The 23,288-nt window shown below is 46.9% G+C and overlaps 1 pseudogene; it reads right to left on the bottom strand.

Annotated features, from left to right (window-relative positions):
- Positions 1 to 14,026: 14,026 nt before the first annotated feature.
- On the bottom strand, positions 14,027 to 14,124 carry LOC121286608 (annotated as a pseudogene).
- Positions 14,125 to 23,288: the final 9,164 nt, after the last annotated feature.

Below are 23,288 nucleotides of genomic sequence, written 5' to 3'. Positions count from 1 at the left end.
TTTATCGAAATCCACCTGGTTTAAATATTGCAATGAAGTGTCCTGTGATTCTGCGCTTTGTAAAAAAAGGTATGACAATCAGTAACTTTAATTTGTTGCCATACTTTAGGAAATTCTGCATTATTTTACACATTAATGCAGGATACTGCTTTCCCCAAACCTCTCATGTTTTGATTTAACTACTGTGTTTGGCATAATTTGAAAAAATGGCACTATTTTGGCAGAGAGTTCTTTCCAGCATCCTCGGACCAATATTTATCCCTTGTCACGAAATCCATTTTTCCCCCCTGTGTCCCTCTGTTCTAAGTTAGCAGATTATAGAGATTGTAACGTTTAAGGTACAGCGTGTTCCAATGCTTGTTACATTTGTCATGGCCTGGTAACAAAGGCAGGACCCTCTTGGAGTGTTTTGATAGGTCACCAGATCAGTTCAAGGATCAGTGAATAGTCAGCTTGAGTCAGTTTTAATCGGAAAAGAAATGCCCCAGGGAGAGAGACAGGGAGAGGTCCCAAAAGGAAATCCCAGGTAAGGGACAAAGACAGGGGACAGAAACAGGCCCCAGTTAAGTTAAGAAAAAAGAAAGGAGCAAAAAGGCAGGCTTCAAGGTAGGGGAAGGGCTGTAGGGAGCAGACTTTAAGTCAAGTGGGCTTGAGAGAAGCCCTGAAGATCCAAGAAGGCAGCCAATAGTCAGTGACCCCGAAGTAAAGTGCCCCTTTGGAGCAGTGGTGTTCTGCTTGGCACAGCTGAAGAGCTGAAATTGTACTTGTGAGCTAGTGTTTGAGTGCACTGTGGAATCCAGGAGAATGGAATCTTGGAGTGGGAGGTTGAAACTCTGAGGTTGACCTGTTGTTGAAGCCATTTGTGTTGGAGTGAATTTTGGAGGGAACTCCAAGGTGAGATCTTCAAACGTGAAGATTGGAATCCCTCGTGAGACAGACAGTGCTTCAGTGAGATTGGTTGACTCACAGTGTGACTAACGTCTGGGTGGGCCGTTGAGAAATCCATGGAATCTATTTTGGTCACACCTGTCATTTGTTCTGTAGTGTGGTGTGTTCGTCCATAGTTAATTCACATGTACCTTATACTTACCCTGAATGTTAGGGTATAAGATAGATATTGTGAATTAATTTATCTTTCTGGCCTTGTGTAGTAGAGTTTGTTTTTGTTTGTTCAAAACCCATGGAATCCGTGGCTCTATTTTATAAGCAGGTCTTTTAAATCTCAAATGTTGTCTACTTTAAAAAAGACATTATTGGCCCCTAACCGGATCATACCAACAATCTGGGGGCCTGGCCAAGGATCATTACACCCTCAACCAACAGCATAGATGAATACAGCTTATTTATTCATTGGATACGGTCCACGTCATTTATTTATGGGACCTTGCTGTGTGCAAAGTGGCTGTTGCTTTTCCTACATTATGCCAGTGGCCTCACTTCATTGGCTGTAAAGTACGGTTAACAAGACAGGGCTAATGGCATCACGGTTTACAGATGTCATTTCGTTCCCATTTTAAGGTAATTTGGTCGATTTTGACTTGTAGACAGAGGACCAGCCAAGTGTGACTTATTAGTCATCCATACGAATCATGCCAAACAGAAGTTCTGGGGCAGCTCACTAGCTCTAGTCAACAGGAGGGGTGATTGGCTGGGTTGTCACTATCAGGTCCACTGGGGGCGAGCATGGGGGAGGGGGGGGTTTGGGGAGTGGGCAACAGGCTGACTCGATGGAGATAGGAAGGGGTGGGCTACATGGGCTGAGTGTAACTCGGCAGCCATGGTATGGCCTGGACAGACCCTCCAGTTATAACGCCCATGAAACGGATCATAGCCTACACTGCACATGCTTTGACTGATTCTTTCCTAAAATGCATAGGGCACAAATTCACATCTTAAAAGGAGCCTCCCCCTCCCCCCCCCAATCCCCCCCCCACCCCCCCCCCCCCCCCCCACCCCCCCCCCACCCCCCACCCCACCAAAGCAGTCAGGCACCTTGGGCATTCTGGGGTAGAATCTCTCTGAAAGTTGCCTCAGGCCAACCATCAGAGTAATTGGGGAACGTGGCCACCGATCCCAGTTTTAAGCCCCTACTCCCCCATTAGTGCTGATTTTACCAAGTGAAAATTTAGTCCCATTAATTCAGCCCTTATGTTTACATTTTTATTATGGAAAATGCCTATGTAAACATAGAAACACAAAAAATAAGATTAGGTCATTTGGCCCTTTGAGCCTGCTCCACCATTCAATATGATCATGGCTGATCCTCTATCTCAACGCCGTACTCCTGTTCTCTCCCCATACCCCTTAACACCTTTAGAGTCTAGAAATCTATCTATTTCCTTCTTAAATATATTCAGTGACTTGGCCCCCACAGCCTCTGTGGTAGAGAATTCCTCAGGTTCACCACTGTCTGAGTGAAGAAGTATCTCCTCATCTCAGTCCTTAATGGCCTACCTCGTATCCTGAGATTGTGACCCCATGTTCTAGACACCCAGCCAGGGGAAATATCCCTGCATCCAGTCTGTCCAACCCTGTCAAAATTTTATATGTTTCAATGATACCCCCTCTCATTCTCCTAAACTCCAGTCACATTACAACACCTCCCCTGAGGAGATAGTGTAATTACAGTGTGAATTACAGCACCTCCACAGGAAATAGTTTACATTACAATGTGATGTTGCATTGTTTACATTGCTTTGGTGCCATATTTGACCCCAAGATGAGCTTTTAACCACATATCTGCACTATCACTAAGATTTCCACCTCCTTTACATTGTTGTCAGACTCTGCTGTAGTGTCACTCCATTTACATAAGCAATTTTCATTGTTAATGTGACCTATGGAAATTTGCTGTAGAAAAATTGGAGAGTGAGTTTGCAGACTCAGGTTTTGAATTCGCATTAGAGCGAACCCGAGCTAACTTGTTGTGAATTCTCCTTGTGTAGCCACAAATGTTGTATGAATTAATCTTGAACAGGCTTGAGATTTCCGTTTAAATAAAATTGGTAATAAGTTGGTTTAAAATAAAAATTGCTGCGTTATGTCAGTTTCTTCACAACAAGGTCCAGAGTGAAACAGTGGGGACTGTCAAACAACACATGCCAATTTGTGCCGAAAGTAAGATAGAATGGAAAGTAGATTTGTCATCAATCAGAATTATTTGGCTTTAGCAATGATGGTTTCTTGCAGCTGCTGGTGGGTAACATTAATATTAGATTCTTGTCTGAAAGTAAACTTGTCCAACCTTCATTAAACTAATGCCTCAAGCCAAATGTCTGCTGTCCTTTGACAAGGATCAATATAAATTGCCCTTTAGATCTGAGGGATAGTGGGTAGTAATGTAGAACAGATGAACTCTGATTAAGATGAGAAAATGTACCACCTATACTTGATGACTTATAAATTATTTAATATCTCAGTTTATGGAAATCCAGTTCATTAATTTCAAAGAAAAGATCAGTGACAGAGTTTGTATGTAAAGTCAATCTGTCATTGAAAACAAGGAGGAGGATGAGGGGAAAAAAAGTACAACTAGCACTTATGTAGCGCATTTAATGTAGGATGCTTAATGTAGGGCCCTGACAATATTCCAGCAATAGTGCTGAAGACTTGTGCCCCAGAACTTGCTGCACCCCTAGCCAAGCTGTTCCTGTACAGCTACAACACTGGCATCTACCCAGCTATGTGGGAAACTGCCCAGGTATGTCCTGTACACAAAAAGCAGGACAAATCCAACCTGGCCAATTATTGCCCCATCAGTCTATTCTCGATCATCAGTAAAATGATGGAAGGGATCATTAACAATGCTATCAAATGGCACTTGCTTAGCAGTAACCTGCTCACTGATGCCCAGTTTGGGTTCTGCCAGGGTCACTCAGCTCCTGACCTCAGTACAGCCTTGGTTCAAACATGGACAAAAGAGCTGAGCTCCCGAGGTGAGGTGAGAGTGACTGCCCTTGACATCAACGCAGCATTTGACCGAGTGTGGCATCAAGGAGCCCTAGCAAAACTGGAGTCAATGGGAATCGGAGGAAAACTCTCTGCTGGTTGGAGTCATACCCAGCACAAAGGAAGATGTTGTGGTTGTTGGAGGTCAGTCATCTCCGCTCCAGGACATCACTGCAGGAGTTCCTCAGGGTAGTGTCCTCGGCCCAACCACCTTCAGCTGCTTCATCAATGACCTTCCTTCCATCATAAGGTCAGAAGTGGGGATGTTCACTGATGATTGCACAATGTTCTGCACCATTTGCAACTCCTCAGATACCGAAACAGTCCATGTCTAAATGCAGCAAGACCTGGACAATATCCAGACTTGGGCTGACAAGTGGCAAGTAACATTTGTGCCACAGGCAATGACCATCTTCAACAAGAGGGAATCCAACCATTGCCTCTTGATGTTCAATGGCATTACCATCACTGAATCCCCTATTATCAACATCCTGGCCGTTACCATTGACCAGAAATTGAATTAGACTAGCCATATAAATACAAACAAGCGCAGGTCAGAGGCTAGGAATTGTGTGACGACCCACTCACATCCTGACTCCCCAAAGCCTGTCCACCATTTACAAGGCACAAGTCAGGAGTGTGATGGAATATTCTCCACTTGCCTGGATGAGTGCAGCTCCAGCAACACTCAAGAAGCTTGACACCATCCAGGACAAAGCAGCCCACTTGATTGGCACCATATCCACAAACATTCATTCCCTCCACCACCGATGCACAGTAGCAGCAGTGTGTACTATCTACAAGATGCACTGCAGGAATTCACCAAGGATCCTTCGACAGCACCTTCCAAACTCATGACCACTACCATCTAGAAGGACAAGGGCAGTAGATAGATGGGAACACCACCACCTGGAAGTTCCCCTCCAAGTCACTCACCATCCTGACTTGGAAATATATCAGCCGTTCCTTCACTGTCCCTGGGTCAAAATCCTGGAACTCCCTCCCTAACAGCACTGAGGGTGTACCTACACCACATGGACTGCAGCGGCTCAAGAAGGCAGCTCACCACCACCTTCTCAAGGGCAACAAAGGATGGGCAATAAATACTGGCCCAGCCAGTGAAGCCCACATCCCGTGAATGGATAAAAGTAATACCTCCCAAGGAGCCTCAGAACAACACAAGAAATAGGAGCAAGATTACCACTCCTTCATTCAATACGATTATGGCTGCTCTTGGGCTTCAACTCCACCCTTCTGCCCTCTCCCTATATCCTTTAGTTCCCTGAGAGACCAAAAATCTGCCTGTCCAGCCTTAGACGTGTTCAACAATGGAGCATCTGCAATCCTCTGGGGCAGAGAATTCCAAAGCAAAGTAATTTCTCCTCATCTCAGTCCTTATTGATCAGATCAGCCCCTTGTCCTGAGACTGTGACCCTGTGTTTTTGATTCCCTGATCAGTGATAACAATCTCTCAGTGTCTACTGTGTCAAGCCCCTTCAAAACCTTGTAGGTTTCAATAAGATCGCCTCTCAATCTTCTAAACTCCAGTGAATATAGGCTCAATTTACCCAGTCTCTCATGGGACAACTGCCTCATCCCAGGGACCAATTTAGTGAACCTTCAATGTGCTGCCTCCACTACAAGTACATCCCTCCTTTAATATGGGGACCAAAACTGCAGGAGCGTTACTTGACACAGAGCCACATAAAGAGATATTAGAACATGTGACCAAAAAGTTGGTTAAAGAGGTAGATTTTAAGTAGCACCTTAAGAGGAGGAGAGAGAGATGGGGTGTTGTGTAGGAAATTCCAGAGCTTAGGGCTTTGACAACTGAAGTTACAGCCCGAGGTAACAAAAACATGAGTACGGGTCACCTAAATGAATGTAGCTGCAACAACATTCAAAAAGCTTAACACTATCCAGGACAGAGCACATTCAGAGCTCGGAAGAAGAGTCATATGGACTTGAAACATTAATTCTGTTTCTCTCTCCACATATGCTGCCGGACCTGCTGAGTTTTTCCAGCATTTTCTGTTTTTATTTCAGATTTCCAGCACCTGCAGTATTTTGCTTTTATCAAAGCACATTCTTAATTGGTGCCCCTTCCACTAGACTCAATATCCAATGCCCCTTCCACCACCATGCCTTCAGTATGTAAAATCCACAAGATTCACAGCAACTACTCCTCATAGGACAATCTCCTCAGCCCGGAACCAGTCTAGTCAACCTTCATTGCACTCCCTCTAACTCTGACAACATAATCTAGGCTGATATTCCCAGTCCCAGAACTGAGGGAGTGCTGCACTGTTAGCAGTGCTGTCTTTCAGATGAGATGTTAAACCGAGGCCCTGTTTGCCCTCTCAGGTGGATGTAAAACAATCCAGTTGAAGGGCAGGGCCACCCCCTCTGTTGCCCTGGTCAATATTTATCCTTCAACCAACACCTAAAACAGACTATCCCATTGCTTTTGTGTGACCTTGCTGCGCACAAATTGTGACTACACTTCGACAGCACTTCATTGGCTGTAAGGGTTTGGAAGATGCTGAAGATGTAAAAGATGCTGTCGACATACAAGTTTTTTTTCTTGATGATCAGTGAACTGACAAAATACTTTGTGAGCAGAAAATATTTTCAGAGACTCTGGCTTCAATTTCAAACTTCCCCTGAGAGTGTGAGGAGAGCAGTTAGGGGAGATTTCACCGTGGTTGCTGTAATACATGACCACAGGGGCTGATGGAGGCAAAGATAGCTGCATCTCTTACAGGAAAAGCGGATAAGTGTTTGAGGCAGAGGAAGATGCGAGCTGTGGGAAGAGAGCGGGTCAGTAGGATTATGTTTTTGGTATTGTTCCTGCTCTTTACCAGGACAATGGATCAAATGGTTTCCTTCTGTGTTGCGAACCACCGATGTTCCGATCCTGGAAATCTGGACAACCTGCGCCGCTGTTGATAGGAAGCTTTGGAAAATCATCCTCACACGTGGACAGCTTTCTAGCATTTTTGACAAGTTTCAGTCGAGCCAAGGAAGTTTTATCCGACCAAGTGTCTTAGTGCATCACTTCAGAGGGCAGGCAAGCGTCAACCACATTGGTGTGGGGACAGGAGTCACATGGAGGCCAGACCAGCCAAGGATGGCAGATTTCTTTCCTGTGGGATATTAGTGAACTGGTTGGATTTTTACAACAACCTGACAGCTTCATGGTCTCTTTCACCTATTCCAGTTTTTTTTATTTCCACATTTTATTTAGAAACGATTTCAAATTCTCAAACTGGCATAATGGGATTTGAACTCACATTATTATCCTAAGAACGTAACCACCCTGAGTATGTTCATTATCTGAAAGGTACAATAATAACAACGGGAACAACCACTTGTGATTTGTATTAATCCAGTTTAGGATGAGCTGTAATTTTTTCCAGTTCAATGTTGGGAAGGTTGATCCCACTTGTCTCAACAGAAATTCCCATTCTCACTTCAGCCAGTGTCCTCTGGTTCATAATCTTGCCGTTATGTTCTAATCCTGCACCTGACTTGGGGCGTTTCTCTCTATTAAAGATGCTATATAAATGCAAGTTCTTGTTGCTTTGGTACAGAGCCTTTAATGTAGTAAAAAGCATCCTGAGTTCTGTCATTGTGGCCCAATCAAAATAACTTAACCCCTGAGACAAAAAGGAACTATCAGGAGTAGTGCCCCAGAAACTTGATCAAAGAGATGTATTTTCAAAAACTTCCAAAGCTTCAGACCAACCTATCTCTGTAACCCCCTCCAGCCCCTACAACCCTCCCTATCTCTGTAACCTCCTCCAGCCCCTACAACCCTCCCTATCTCTGTAACCTCCTCCATCCCCGACACCCCTCTCTAACTCTGTAACCTCCTCCATCCCCTACACCCCTCCCTATCTCTGTAACCTCCTCCAGCCCCTACAACCCTCCCCATCTCTACAACCTCCTCCAGCCCCTACAACCCTCCGTATCTCTGTAACCCCCTCCAGCCCCTACAACCCTCCCTATCTCTGTCACCCCCTCCAGCCCCTACAACCCTCCCTATCTCTGTAAACTCCTCCAGCTCCTACAACCCTCCCTATCTCTGTAACCCCCTCCAGCCCCTACACCCCTCCCTATCTCTGTAACCCCCCTCCAGCCCCTACAACCCTCCCTATCTCTGTAACCCCCTCCAGCCCCTACACCCTCCATATCTCTGTAACCCCCTCCAGCCCCTACAACCCTCCCTATCTCTGTAACCCCCTCCAGCCCCTACAACCCTCCCTATCTCTGTAACCCCCTCCAGCCCCTACAACCCTCCCTATCTCTGTAACCCCCGCCAGCCCCTACAACCCTCCCTATCTCTGTAACCCCGTCCAGCCCCACAACCGTCCGAGATCTCGGCGTTCCTCAAATTCTGACCTTTTGACCTCTCCTGAGGGGTCTTGACGGGTTGGATGTGGAGGATATAGAACTTGTGGGAGAATCTAGAACTAGGGGGTCTCTGTTTAAAAATAAGTGGTCGCTCATCTAAGGCAGAGATGAGGAGAATTTTTTTCTCTCAGAGGCTTGTGAGTCTTTGGAACTCTCTTCCTCAAAAGGAGGTGGAAGCAGAGTCTTTGAATATTTTTAAGGCAGAAATAGATCGATTCTTCATTAAGAAGGGGAGGTGAAAGGTTATTGGGGGGAGGCAGGAATGTGGGATTGAGGTTACATTCAGATCAGCCATGATCTTATTGAATGGCGGAGCAGGCTCGAGGGGCTGAATGGCCTACTCCTGCTCCTAATTCATATGTTCTTATGTTTGTATCTAATTGCTCCAGCATTGATTTTTTCTGTTGAAAAATATACTTTATTCATCAAATATCTGGAAGAACATTCCAAACCATTTCAAAATCACCATCACATAAGTACAATCAGATTCAACTTTTACACATGGATCACAAGGTGCATCAATACAATCAATGAATATTACAATCATTTCAATCTGGTCAATGCAGACAATCAGACAATGGGATTGGAGTTATCAACATACATCATGTTGCTCTCTGAGGTGCTTCAGTACATTTAGTATTCACTGCATACATTCATTTTGAGCTGTACAGTCTGAAGGACTCTCAACAGTTCCCAGTCCCTCGGTGCACTGTGACAGAAAGGTCTTAGACAGTGACCCTTCACCATTGTGCTTTTGTGGCAGCTGCCCCAAGCTTTAGTGTGTCCCTCAGCACGTAGTCCTGGACCTTGGAATGTGCCAGTCTGCAACACTCGGTCGGGGACAATTCTTTGCGCTGGAAGACCAACAAGTTTCGGGCAGACCAAAGAGCGTCTTTCACCGAGTTGATGATCCTCCAGCTGCAGCTGATGTTTGTCTCGGTGTGTGTCCCTGGGAACAGCCCGTAGAACACAGAGTCCTGTGTCACAGAACTGCTCGGGATGAACCTCGACAGAAACCACTGCATCTCTCTCCAGACCTTCTTTGCAAAGACACAATCTACAAGGAGGTGAACAATGGTCTCTTCCCCACCACAGCCACCTCGAGGGCAGCATGCGGAGGGGGTGAGACTCCTGGTGTGTAGGAAGGATCTTACAGGGAGGGCCTTTCTCACCACCAGCCAAGCTACATCTTGGTGCTTGTTGGAACGTTCTGGCGATGAGGCATTCTGCCAAATGACTTTGACAGTCTGTCCAGGGAAACATCCGACAGAATCCACCCTCTCCTTTTCCCACAGGGCCTCTAAGACCTTACGTGCCGACCACTGCCTGATGGACTTGTGGTCAAAGGTGTTTCTCTGCATAAATTTTTCCACGAGGGACAGGTGGTACAGCACGGTCCAACTACTTGGAGCGTTCCGCGGCAGCGTGGCCAGACCCATCCTTCGTAACATCGGGGACAGGTAGAACCTCAGCATGTAGTGACATTTGGCGTTTGTGTACCGAGGGTCTACGCTCAGCTGGATGCAGCCACACACAAAGGTGGCCATCAGTATGAGGGCGATGTTGGGCATGTTTTTTTCCCCTTTATCTAGAGGCTTGTACATCGCGTCCCTGTGAACACGATCCATTTTCAACCTCCAGATAAAGCGGAAGATGGCTCGGGTGATCGCCACCACACAGGAGTGTGGAATGGGCCAGACCTGCGCCACGTACAGCAACAGCGAGAGTGCCTCACACCTGATGACCAGGTTCTTACCCACAATGGAGAGGGAGCGTGGCTCCCACACGCCCAGTTTCCTTTTCACCATAGACACTCGCTCCTTCCGGTTTCTAACACATGCCCCGGTCCCTCCGAACCATATCCCCAGCACCTTCAGGCCATCAGCCCTGACAGAGAAGGGGACAAAGGATCGGTCAGCCCAGTTCCCAAAGAACATGGCCTCGCTCTTCCCACGATTTACCTTGGCTCCCAAGACCAGTTCGAACTGGTCGCAGATGTGGATCAGTCTGCGCACCGACAGTGGATCCGAGCAGAAGATGGCGACATCGTCCATGTACAGGGAGACTTTGACCTGAGTGCCTCCACTGCCTGGGATCATCACTCCTCTTATGCCCGGATCCTTCCTGATGGACCCAGCAAAGGATTCTATACAACACACAAACAGGACAGGGGAGAGAGGGCAGCCCTGCCTGACTCCAGATTTAATTGGAAAGCTGTCTGATTCCCGTCCACTGATTGAGACTGCGCTTCTGATGTTAGTGTAGAGCAGTTGGATCCAGTTGCAGTTCCCTCCCCAAACCCCATTTTGGAGAGCACATCCACCATGTAGGTGTGCGATATTCTGTCAAAGGCCTTCTCCTGATCCAGGCTGATGAGGCAGGTATCCACACCCTGTCCTGTACATAGACCATCGTATCCCTGAGCAGCACGAGGCTGTCACAGATCTTCCTGCCCGGCACAGTGCAGGTCTGGTCAGGGTGGATCACCAATTCCAGAGCAGACTTGACCCGGTTGGCGATGACCTTGGACAGAATCTTATAGTCCACATTCAACAGTGAAATGGATCGCCAATTTCTCATTTCCTCCCTTTCCCCCTTGTGCTTGTAGATGAGGGTGCTGATGCCTTTCCTTATGGATTCTGACATACAGCCGGCCAGGAGCATACTCTCGTACAGTTCCACCAGGTCTGGGAGATCCAGTCCCACAGAGCCGAATACAACTCCGCCGGCAAGCCGTCGCTTCCGGGAGTTTTACTCTTCTCGAAGGACTCAAGGGCCTTAGTCAGTTCGTCAGGAGTTAACGGTTTGTCCAGGCTCTCCCGTGTACTGTTGTCTAAGACCTCCGTGATAGAGGACAGGAAGGACTGGGAGGCCGTGCTGTCTGTGGGCTTCACGTCATACAATCCGGCATAAAAGGATTTGCTGATCCTCAAAATGTCGGACTGCGATGACTTTACTGAGCCGTCTTCTTCCTTCAGGCTGCTGATCACAGAGCTCTCTCTGTGTGCCTTTTGGAAGAAGAAACGTGAGCACATCTCATCCTGCTCCACGGAGCGGACTCTGGAACGGAAGATGATCTTGGAGGCCTCCAAGGCAAAGAGCGAGGCTTGCTGGCTCCTCACCTCTTGGAGTTCCTCCTTGACATCGACCCCCATTGACTACAGCCGGACCAGGTTCTGCATGTTTTTCTGGAGTTGGGACATTTCCTTCTGTTACTTTCTAGCTTTCTGGACACCTTTGAGGATGAACAACCTCTTGATTTTCCCTTGATCGCTTCCCACCTGTGACTCAGGGACTCAAAGAGGGGTTTCACGGTTCTCCCACCTTTGTAATCCCTCTTGAGCTCCTCAATGTTCTCTGGGGTCAGCAGCTGCAAGTTCAGCTTCCATATCCCCCTGCCCACCCTCTGGTCTTCCTCTAAGTGACTGTCAGCCAGCAGGAGGCGGTGGTCAGAGAAGAACACCGGCTTGACATCGGTGGATCTGACTGTGACGGGACACAAACAGGAAGTCTATCCTGGAACTGATAGACCCGTCTGGTCGTGACCAGGTGTATCTACGCTGCGCTCAGTCTGCAGGGTTGCTGAAGACATCGTGCAGCTTGGCATCCTTAACTGTTTCCATCAGGGATCTGGACATAGCATCCAATCTGCTGTCGGCCCTGCCAGATCGTCCAGCCGCATCGATGATGCAGTTGAAGTCACCGCCCAGAATGACCGACCTGGAGGTCGCCAGCAGAAGTGGGAGTTGCTGAAAGACCGCCAGCCGCTCGGCCTTTTGAGCCGGGGTGTACATGTTAATTAACCGGAGTGGAGCATTCTTGTACATTTTGTCTGCTACGAGGAGGCGCCCGCCCACCACCTCCATAACCTCGGAGATGGTGAAGTTGCCTCACCGCAGCAGAATACCTAGGCCGGAGGAATATGAGTCGTTTCCTCCCGACCAGATCGATGGTCCATGGGTCCACCCTGGTGACCATTGCCTGTAGGAGCTGAGGTGCGGTATCGCACACTCCTGCAGAAACAGCAGGTCAGCTTTGACCTTGGCAAGGTAGTCCAAGGTCGCAACACATCGCGTAGTAGATTTAATACTACGCACATTTATGAATACAATCTTTTCCCCATTTTGTCACTTACCAAACCTGTTGTCTTTGAGAGTTCCAGACCTTTGGTCTGCTCCTGCATACCCATAGTGTGCACAAATTGTCTCACTTTGGATGGGCTGAGAAACTGTCCTGAACCTCCCCATTGGAGATGTTCTGCTCGGGTGGCATCTGGGGGGTTCGTGCAGAGAGCGGGGTTTGAAATGTCCTCTGTTGGAGAAGCTTCTCCAATCCCCTCCCCCTCTGGGGCGTTGCTGCTCCCGGCTTCCCGGTGCTGGGGTGCGCTGAGCGCCTCACTGCTCCCAGATTCCTGGGGTTGTGGTGCGCTGGCCTCTTCGGGTTGTGGGCAAAATTGGGGTGCGCTGGTCTCCTCATTGTCTCCAATGTTCTGGAGCTCGGGTGTCTCGTCCTCCAACTCCCTGGAGCTTTGCCGCTTCTTCTGTAGGTGCCGCCCTTTCCCTTCTTCGTCCGAAGAGCAGCTGCCCTTGTCTTCCGTGTCGGATGGGAGACGCCTCTTGCCACTTGTCTGGGAAGTGGCTTGGTCCCTTCTTAGCCCCCTTCTTCCTTTAGGCTCTCTTCACCAGCTTCCACTCCGCCTGCTGATTTTCCGCTGCTTCCTCCTCCTCCATTGATTCACTCTCCTGAGGAGTGGGAGGTTCAGGGGGCAGTGCTGTTGATTGGCTGTCTGCTGCCTCAATCTTTTCCTCCACCTTGTCTCTCTCTGTGTCCTCCTTTGTCCCGTTGTTCTCACTGGGGGCCTTGGTGGTTGGAGTGTTGCAAGTGTCCTTGGTAGTAGTGACACGAAGCATTTCATCTGCTTCCCCCTCGTTGGTTTTGGCCGCCTGTGTATAAGTGAGGCGGCGTTTGGGGCAGGTCCTGTAGAGGTGACCTGCCTCGTCACACAGGTTGCAGCACTTAGTCTGTTTGCAGTCCTTTGTCTGGTGCCCTTCCTGTTTGCAGTTCTTGCAGAGGACGGCGCTGCAGTTGGCCGCCACATGACCAGACTTGCCGCATGAGCGACAAAGTTTGGGCTGCCCAGCGTAGACAAGGTAGCCATGGCTTCCCCCGATAGTGAAGCTGGAAGGAGAGTGGATGATGGCTCCCTTACCATGAGTGTGACCTTAACCTGGCGTTTGCATGTCCAAATCCCGAAGGTGTCTCTAACCTCGGTGCAGCTCCCAACCTTGTCGAGGTACCTGGCGAGGAAGGTGAACACGTCGGCGACAGGGACATGGGGGTTGTAGAGATGCACAGTCACCACACGATCCCGTTGCAACGGCAGAGCAAAGAGCGGCTCCACCGTCAGGATCTTAATCTCCGGCTGGTGTCTCTTCTCCTCGAACACTTTTAGGAACTTGACGCAAGCTGCCACACGCTTGAAAGTCACATTGAAACATCCAGCGCTGGGGAACTCTTGCAGGGAGTAGATCTCCTCCATTTCAAATCCACACGACTCCAACAGGATCCACTTGATGAAGAAGGCCCGATCCATGGGTGCTCCTCCTTCGCTGTCCTTCACCGTCACCCGAACAGTGTTAGGTACCCCATCATGTGGGGCTCGACTGGTTATAGCCATCGCTTCATGACTACACTTGATCTTAGCCAAACTGATAAGAACAGATACTACACTTGATCTTAGCCAAAAGGCTGAGAAGCTCCAGCATTGATGGGCCTCTGTTCAGCTGCCAATTCTCTAAACTCTCTAATTCCCTCCCTAAACTCTTCACCTCTCCACCCATCATTCCCCCTTTGAGATGCTCCTTAAAACCTACCCCTTTGACCAAGCTTTTTAGTACCATTCCTTACATTGCCTTTAGGGTCTTGGTGTCAAATTTTGTTTGATGCTCGCTCCTTGAGGCATTTTGCTATGTGAAGGGTGCTATATAAATGCAAATTGTTGTTGTTTACAGGAGGATCTTAAAGGAGGAAAGGGAGATGGAAAGGCGGGGAAGTTTAGGGAGAGAATTCTTGAGCTTAGCATTGTTTGACACCTACACAGAATAATAAATGACTGTGTATTTCTGTTTTTTAAGAAATCCTTACATTATGCAAGTAATTAAAATTAAATGGTGCGGTGATACTTTTAGTTATTCTGAGCCTGCTGCCAATCAGTGGTTTGATGCTAGGATTGAATTGCAGCAATTACTATGTTGCACTGGTCATGTTTGCACACAGGGATTGTAGTTCCTTTGACAGGACAGAAGTACAGTGAAATGTAAACAAATGAATAACATTTTTAGCAATAAAAAATGCAGCAATGCAACCATGCCAGTATGACTTTGGAAATCATTATTATCGCTATTCAGAGCCATTGTTGAATACAGATCTATAGAAGTGTTCAGGGACAGATGGACCTGGGGGCGGTGGTGGATGTGCCTGGACCTTTGAAGCTAGTACAACATATTGAGAGGGTAATTAGAAAAGCATATGGGATCTTAGGCTTCATAAACAGAGGCATTGATTACAAAGGCAGGGAGGTTACGCTGAACCTTTATAAAGCTCTGGTTAAGTCACAACTAGAGTATTGTGTCCAGTTCTGGTCACCACACTTCAGGAAGGATGTGAGTGTCCTTGGAAGGATGCGGAGGAGATTTACCAGAATGGCTCCAGGAATGAGGGATCTTAGTTACAAGGTTCGGTTGGAGAAGCTGGTTCTTGAAGCAAAGGAGATTGAGGAGCGATTTGATAGAGGTGTGCAAGATTAGGACAGGTTCGAACAACGTAAACAAAAAGATCTTTCCATTACCTGATAGTAATAGGGCTGGGGGACACAGATTGAAGGTTTTGGACAAGAGATGCGGGGGGAATGTGAGGAAGAATTTTTGATGCAGCGAGTGGTGATGAGCTGGAACTCGCTGCCCACGAGGGTGGTGGAAGCAGAGATGATGAATGATTTCAAAAGGAAATTGGATGGGGACTCGGGGGAGTTAAACTTGCAGAGTTATGGGGGTAGAGTGGGGGAATGGCACTGACTGGGTTGCTCCGTGGGAGAGACGGGTATGGTCTTGATCATCGATAACCTCCTTCTATACTGTAAATGACTCTATGACTTTAGAATTTACAGCATAGAAACAGATCCTTCAACCCAACTACTTTACGCCGGTGTTTATGGTCCATGTCAGCACCATCCATACTTCATCTCATCTTATCAAAATCTCTGTCTAGCTTAAGTCACCAACTTAACATGAGATTTTGAGAAGCATTCAAGCTCACTTTGGGCAGCCGACAGCAGAACTACATAAAGAGGCTGTCTTCGGATAACACGAGTAAAGATGCAGTTAATATTCTCCTTGCTCACTGCACAGTGCAGTGCAACTATCCGAAACAGGAACAGCTCCCTCGGGCTTGTCCCACCAATAAATTAGATTATGGCTGACCTGTAGAGTAACCTCCTGTGAAATAATATTCGAAGTGGAGAGCTGTCCTATCTCAGTGTGCAATGACTGGATGAATGGAGGCCAGGGACATTTAAAAAGATAAAGGCCTGATCCATGCCTCACTGCCATGATTTTTTTTTCAATTTTTAAACAATTATTAAAGCTGCGAACTAAGTCTTTGAATTCTGGGCCTCTTCAAACAATGATAAGCTTCCAAAGATCATTTTAGCCAGACGGAAAACAATTCTATTGAACTATTGCACAGATAAGACTGAGTGCTTACTCAGTCCTCAGTACTGAGTGCCTCCAGGGAATGCCAAGTCCCAGCACATCACAACTTAGTCATGTAGAAACATGGGAACAGGAGTAGGCCATTCAGCCCCTCGAGCCAGTCCAGCTCTTCAATGAGATCCTGGCTGATGTGTATCCTAACCCCATCCACTGACCTTGGCTCCAAATCCCTTATTAACTTTGACTATCCAAAATCTACCGATCTCAGATTTAAAATGATTAATTGAGCCCCATCATCTATTGCTTTTTGAGGGAGAGAGTTCCACATTTTTTTACCACCCTTTGTGTGAAGAAGTGTTTCCTAGCTTCTCTCCTGGTTGGACTAGCTCTGATTTTAAGGTTCTGTCCCCTTGTCCTGCACTCCCCCAACCCCCAACACTGCCAGCAGAAAAGTTTCTCTCCCTCATCCCTTTCAATCCCTTTCAAAGTCCTAAAAACCTCATTGAACTCGCCCCTTAATCTGCTATGTTCCACGGAATATAAATCTAGTTTATGTAATCTCCTCTCATAATCTAACCTAGGAGGCCTGGTCACATTCTGGTAAATCCTCACTCCTTCAAAGGCCCATATATCCTTCCTAAGATGTGGTGTCCAAATGTGTACAAAGTGCGCCTGATGTGGTTCCCTCCCACCCCAGGTTTTGTAGAGTTGTGGGAATAGTCCCCCCTCTTTATATTCTAACCTCTACTTACAAAGGCTAATATTGCTTTGGTCTTTTCTTCATTGTTCCTTCACCGTTGTTGCATCAAAATCCCGGAACCTGCTACCCAACAGCGCTGTGGGAGCACCTTCACCACACGGACTGCAGCAGTCCAAGAAGGAGCAGGAACCAGGGACTGGCACTAAGATGACAGCCTGACTAGTGACGCCCACACCACTGAGGAGGGATGCTGGCTGTGGAGGAAGGCTGGGCCTCAGGCCTCCCTCGGAGCTCCAGCACCATGTCCAAAATATAAGAAAGGGGTTAAGGCATGAAACAGCTCTCCAGCCCTCACCCTTCTTCATCCCCCCCACACACTCCCCATGCCCCATCCATGCTAACCCATGCCACCGCAAGTCCCCCCACCCAGTCCCGATAAGCCCTCTTACCCTCCATGCCAACCTATGTCCCAACACCCACCCTCCATGGTCCTTCACAGCCCTTATGCCAACTTTAGTGCCAACACATGCCAACCCATACCCTCCATCTGTCACCATTTGCCCTATACACACCATGCCAACTCACCTAACAGCTACCATGGGCATACCTCAGGGCCCATACAGAGGATGAGGTAAAATAAAGTTCTAAATATCTATTGCTGACTTCACTATATTGAAAACAAACACTCTCATTCATAAAAACCCATTTACTTTTACATCCCTTCAACTACATAAACCCTATGACAAGAAACATTTCATTCAAGTGTACAGTCCCTTACAGAACAAGCACTGGAATTCACAGTGCCACTTCAAAAAGTCTATAACCTCTCGAGCTGTCAAACAAACTGAACTGGCAGACACCCTACTGTGATAATGGATGGTTCTGAAATCTGTCATGTAGCACTTGCCCAGTAATGGAAACACACAAGCATATGAATTAGGAGCAGGAGTAGGCCATTCGGCCCCTCAAGCCTGCTCCGCCATTCAATAAGATAACCCCACATTCCTGCCCACTCCCGGTAACAAGTCACCCCCTTATTAATCAAGAATCTAACTAGCTCTGCCTTAAAAATATTCCACCTCCTTTTGAGGAAGAGAGTTCCAAAGATTTGCGAACCTCTGAGAGAAAAAATTTCCTCTCATTTCTGTATTAAATGAGTGACCCCTTATTTTTAAACTGTGACCCCCAGTGCTAGATTATCCCACAAAAGGAAACGTCTTCTCCACATCCACCCTGTCAAGACCCCTCAGGATCTTAAAAGTTCCAATAAAGTCGCCTCTTCCTCTTCTAAACTCCAGTGGATACAAGCCTAGCCTGTTCAACCTACATACGAACATATGAACACACACATACGAACCTATGAAATAGCAACAGGAACAGGCCATTTGGCCCCTCGAGCCTGCTTCTCCATTCAATAAGATCATGGCTGATCTGTTTGTGTTTTGAATTCCACATTCCCATTTATCCCCGGTAACCTTTGATTCCCTTGCCTAACATGAATCTATCTACCTCTGCCTTAAAAATATTCAATGACCCCACCTCCTCCAACTTCTGAGGCAGAGAGTTCCAAAGTCACACAACCCTCTGAGAGAAAGAAATTCCCCTCATCTCTGTCCTAAAAGGGCGACCCCTAATTTTAAAACAGTGCCCCCTAGTTCTGGACTCACCCACAGGAGGAAACATCCTTTCCACATCCACCTGGTCAAGGCCGTTCAGGGTCTTGTATACTTCAATCAAATCACCGCTCAATCTTCTAAACTCCAGTGGAAACAAACCCAGTCTGTCCAACCTTTCCTCATAAGACAACCCACTCATTCCAGGTAACAATCTAGTAAACCTGCTCTGAACCGCCTCCAATACATTTACATCCTTCCATAAATAAAGAGACAAAAACTGCTCACAATATTCGAGATGTGGTCTCACCAATGCCCTATATAACTGAAGGATAACATCCTTAATTTTATGTTCAATTCCTCTTGTAATAAAGGATAGCATTCCATTAGCCTTTTTAATTACTTGCTGTACCTGCATACTAACTTTTTGTGACTCATGCACTAGAATACCTAGATCCCTCTGCACCTCGGAACTCCACTGTCTTTCTCCGTTCAAGTCATACTCTGCTTTTTATTCTTCCTGCCAAAGTGAACAGCTTCACATTTTCCTATCTGTTCCTATCTCCATCTGCTAGATTTTTGCCCACTCACTCAATGTTTCTATATCCATCTGCATCTTGTTTCTGTCCTCTTCGCAACCTATCTATCCTATCTTTGTGTCATCTGCAAAATTAGCTATCATGCCTTCACTCCCCTCATCTAAGTCATTGATATAAATCGTAAAAAGCACAAACCCCTAAGGAACTCCGCTCGTCATATCCTGCCAATCAGAAAAAGACCCATTTATGTATACTCTCTGTTTTCTGCCAGCCAGCCAATCTTCTATCTACGCTCATATGTCACCCCCTACACCATGGGCAGAAATTTTCACTTGGTGGGCGGGCGCGCTTAACCCACTCGAGCGTGAAATGACGTGCATTGACATCAGCCGAGTGTGCTGATGTCAACACGCAGGCGCGCAACAGTTCAGTTAGCAGGCGCGCACTGGAGTTGGCACCGGACCCACTGACAATTAGAAGACCTATTAAGGCCTTTAAATAATCAAGTAAGGTAAATTTTTTGCTACTGGTCCAACCTAATGGTTGGCGGGCAGGCGAAAAGGCCAATTGAGTGTTGCATTTTTTTTGGGAAACCTCATCCGTGGGTGGGATGAGGTTTCCAAAAGCAAATAAAAGTTTTGTAATTGAATTAATATCATGTCCCTGCTCCTGTGACAGGGTCACATAAGGGGACATGTTTCATTGCATTTTTATTTTGTTTGTTATTTTTTATTATACCCCTTCTCCCTGAGGCAGCTCCATGTGCCCTCTTCCCCTGCCCCACGCAGACAGTGCAACACTGCCGTTTGTGTTTCACTCTGGGTGGGCCTTAATTGGCCTGCCAGCGTGAAATTGCAGTGCGGTGCCAATCGCGGGTAACGGTCGGCTTCCTGACTACCCCTGCCAAGCCCGCCTGCCAAGGGCAAAATGCTGCCCCATGAGCTTTTATTTTCAGCAATAACCTTTAATGAGGCACCTAATCAAATGCCTTCTGGAAATCCAATTACAGTACATCTACAGGTTCCCCTTTATCCATAGCGCACGTTACTCCTTCAAATAACTCTATTTCCCTTTCACAAAACTATGCTGACTCTTCCCGATCACCTTGAGTTTCTCTAAGTGCCCAGTTATAACCTCCTTAATGATCGATTCTAACACCTTCCCCATAACAGATATCAAGCTCACTGGCCTTTAGTTTCCTGTTTTCTGCCTCCCTCTCCTCTTCAATTATATTTGCTACTTTTTAGTCCAATGAAACCTTCCCAGAATCTAGCAAACTTTGGAAAATTAACACAAACACATCCACTACCTCATTAGCGACCTCTTTTAAGATCTTAGGATGAAGTCCCCCATCATTACCCAGAGACTTGTCAGCCCGCAGCTCCAACAGTTTGCCCTGTACCACTTGTAATTCCACCAAGTTCCACTCTCCCCTTCCACCTCCCGATTTCCAGATGTTACTGAAACGTTTTTAATATTTTCTATAGTGAAGACAGAAGCAAAAATTATTTGTTCATTTCATCCACCATTTCCTTATTATCTACCATTAACTCCCCACTGTCACTCTCTGGAGGACCAACGATCACTTTATTTGCTCTTTTCCTTTTTAAATACCTGTAGAAATTTTTGCTATCCGTTTTTACATTTCTAGCTAGCTTCCCTCTCATGCTCTAATTTCTTTCTCTTGATTAATAGAACAAAGAACAAAGAAAATTACAGCACAGGAACAGGCCCTTCGGCCCTCCAAGCTTGCGCCGATCATACTGCCCATCAACTAATCTTTTAGTTAATCTGCCATTCGTTATATTCTGACCAATCATCTGACCTGCCACTCATCTTTGCACATTTAAATGCTTTTTCCTTAAGTTTGATGCTTTCCTTAACTTCTCTGGTTAACCACAGATGGTGGGTCCTCTGCTTAGAGTTTTTCTTTAGGAATATACTTATTCTGAGCATTCTGAAATATCCCCTTAAATGTCTGCCACTGCTTCACTATTAATCTATCCCCTAGCCTAATATCCCAGTTCACTTGAGCTCTCATGCCCACATAGTTGCCCTTAATTAAGTTTAAAATACTAACCTCAGACCCACTCTTCTCCCTTTCAAACTGAATGTAAAATTCAATCATATTGTGCTCGCTGCTAACTAGCGGTGCCCTTACTCTGAGGTCATTAGTTAACCCTGTCGCATTACACAATACCAAGTCTAATATAACCTGCTCTCTGGTTGGTTCCTGAATGTGCTGCTATAAGAGAAACTACATCGAAAGCATTCAATGAACTCTTCATCCAGGCTACTACTGCCAATCTGATTTTTCCAGTTTATATGTAGATGAAAATCACCCATGATTATTGCTGCCCCTTTATCACAAGCACCCAAAGGGAAGAATTTTTGGGTCAGCGAGCAGGGGCGGGGCATAAAATGATGCGTGGTGACGTTGGGCGGGCGTTGTGATGTCACCGTGCGTCATTTAGATTTTCAGTTCAGCGGGCGCGGACTTGACTTGGCTGCGTACCTGTGAACTTTCAAAGGCCTGTTAAATATCAATTAAAACAATAACCTGAGCTGCCCGTCCAACCTCAAGGTTGGCGGTGGGGGGGGGAACAGGCAAAGAGCCCAGGCAGCCTTCACATTTTTCACCGAACCTCATCCACGGGCGGGATGAGGTTTCGTGAAGGATTTATTAATTGATTGAAGAATTTTCAAACATTTGATAAAGGTGTTCCAGCTCTTGTAATGATGTCACATGAGGGGACATGTCTAAATAAGTTTTTTCTGACTTTAATAAAAACTTTCATTCCGAACGTATTCTCCCCGAGGCAGCTCTGTGCCTCAGGGGGATTTACGCTCTCTTTCGCGTGCATGCACGAAGGATCAGCGGGCCCTGACTCAGGAACACCTCCCCCCCGCCCCACTGCCAGCACAGGGAGCGCTCAGCACTTCTGGGCACGCGACACGCTGGGCGGGCCTTAACTGGCCCACCCACGTGAAATGGCGGTGTGGCCCCGATCGGGGGTGCTGATCAGGTTCGTGCCCACTTCCACCTCCGCCCATCCCCGCACAACCCCCCCCCACCGATGGGGGGAGATTTCTGCCCAATATTTCTTCTTGTATATGTTGTCGTAAATTGTGTTTTTTCTTATTCATTTATGGGATGTGGCCTTCGCTGGCTAGACCAGCATTTATTGCCCATCCCTAGTTGCCCTTGAGAAGGTGGTAGTGAGCTGCCTTCTTGAGCCGCTGCAGTCCATGTGGTGTAGGTACACCCACAGTGCTGTTAGGAAGGGAGTTCCAGGATTTTGACCCAGCGACAGTGAAGGAACAGCGATATATTTCCAAGTTAGGTTGGTGAATGACTTGGAGGGAACTTTCAGGTGGTGGTGTTCCCATCTATCTGCTGCCCTTGTCCTTCTAGATGGTAGTGGTTGTGGGTTTGGAAGGTGCTGTCGAAGGAGCCTTGGTGAATTCCTGCACTGCATCTTGTAGATGGTACACATCGCTGCTACTGTGTGTCAGTGGTGGAGGGAGTGAATGTTTGTGGATGTGGTGCCAATCAAGTGGGCTGCTTTGTCCTGGATGGTGTCGAGCTTCTTGAGTGCTGTTGGAGCTACACTCATCCAGGCAAGTGCAGAGTATTCCATCACACTCCTGATTTGTGCCTTGTAGATGGTGGACCCGATTTGGGAAGTCTGTAGGTGAGCTGCTTGCAACAGGATTCCTTGCCTCTGGCCTCCTTTTGTAGCCACAGTATTTATATGGCTAGTCCAATTCAGTTTCTGGTCAATTGTAACCTCCAGGATGTTGACAGTAGCAGATTCAGTGATGATAATGCCATTGAATGTCAAAGGGCGATGGTTAAATTCTCTCTTGTTGGAGATGGTCATTGCCTGGCATTTGTGTGGTGCAAATGTTACTTGCCACTTGTCAGCCCAAACCTGGATATTGTCCAGGTCTTGCTGCATTTGGACATGGACTGCTTCAGCATTTGAAGAGTTGCGAATGGTGCTGAACATTGTGCAATCATCAGCGAACATCCCCATTTCTGACCTTATGATAGAAGGAAGGTCGCTGATGAAGCAGCTGAAGATGGTTGGGCCGAGGACACTACCCTGAGGAACTCCTGCACTGATGCAGAAACTTCAGAGCTCTGAAGAAGAGTCATACGGACTCGAAACGTTAATTCTGTTTCTATCTCCACAGATGCTGCCAGACCTGCTGAGTTTTTCCAGCATTTTCTGTTTTTATATACTTCAGTGTATGCTATCAATTCATTTACTTTGTTATGAATGTTACCTGCATTTAGATACAGAATCTTTAATTTTCTCTTTTTGTTATTTTTGTAATACCTAGTCTTGACAATTGG

This window comes from Carcharodon carcharias, chromosome 13, assembly GCF_017639515.1.
Source record: "Carcharodon carcharias isolate sCarCar2 chromosome 13, sCarCar2.pri, whole genome shotgun sequence".
In the NCBI taxonomy this organism is placed as follows: domain Eukaryota; kingdom Metazoa; phylum Chordata; class Chondrichthyes; order Lamniformes; family Lamnidae; genus Carcharodon; species Carcharodon carcharias.
This window is presented reverse-complemented; position numbering and strand designations above follow the sequence as displayed.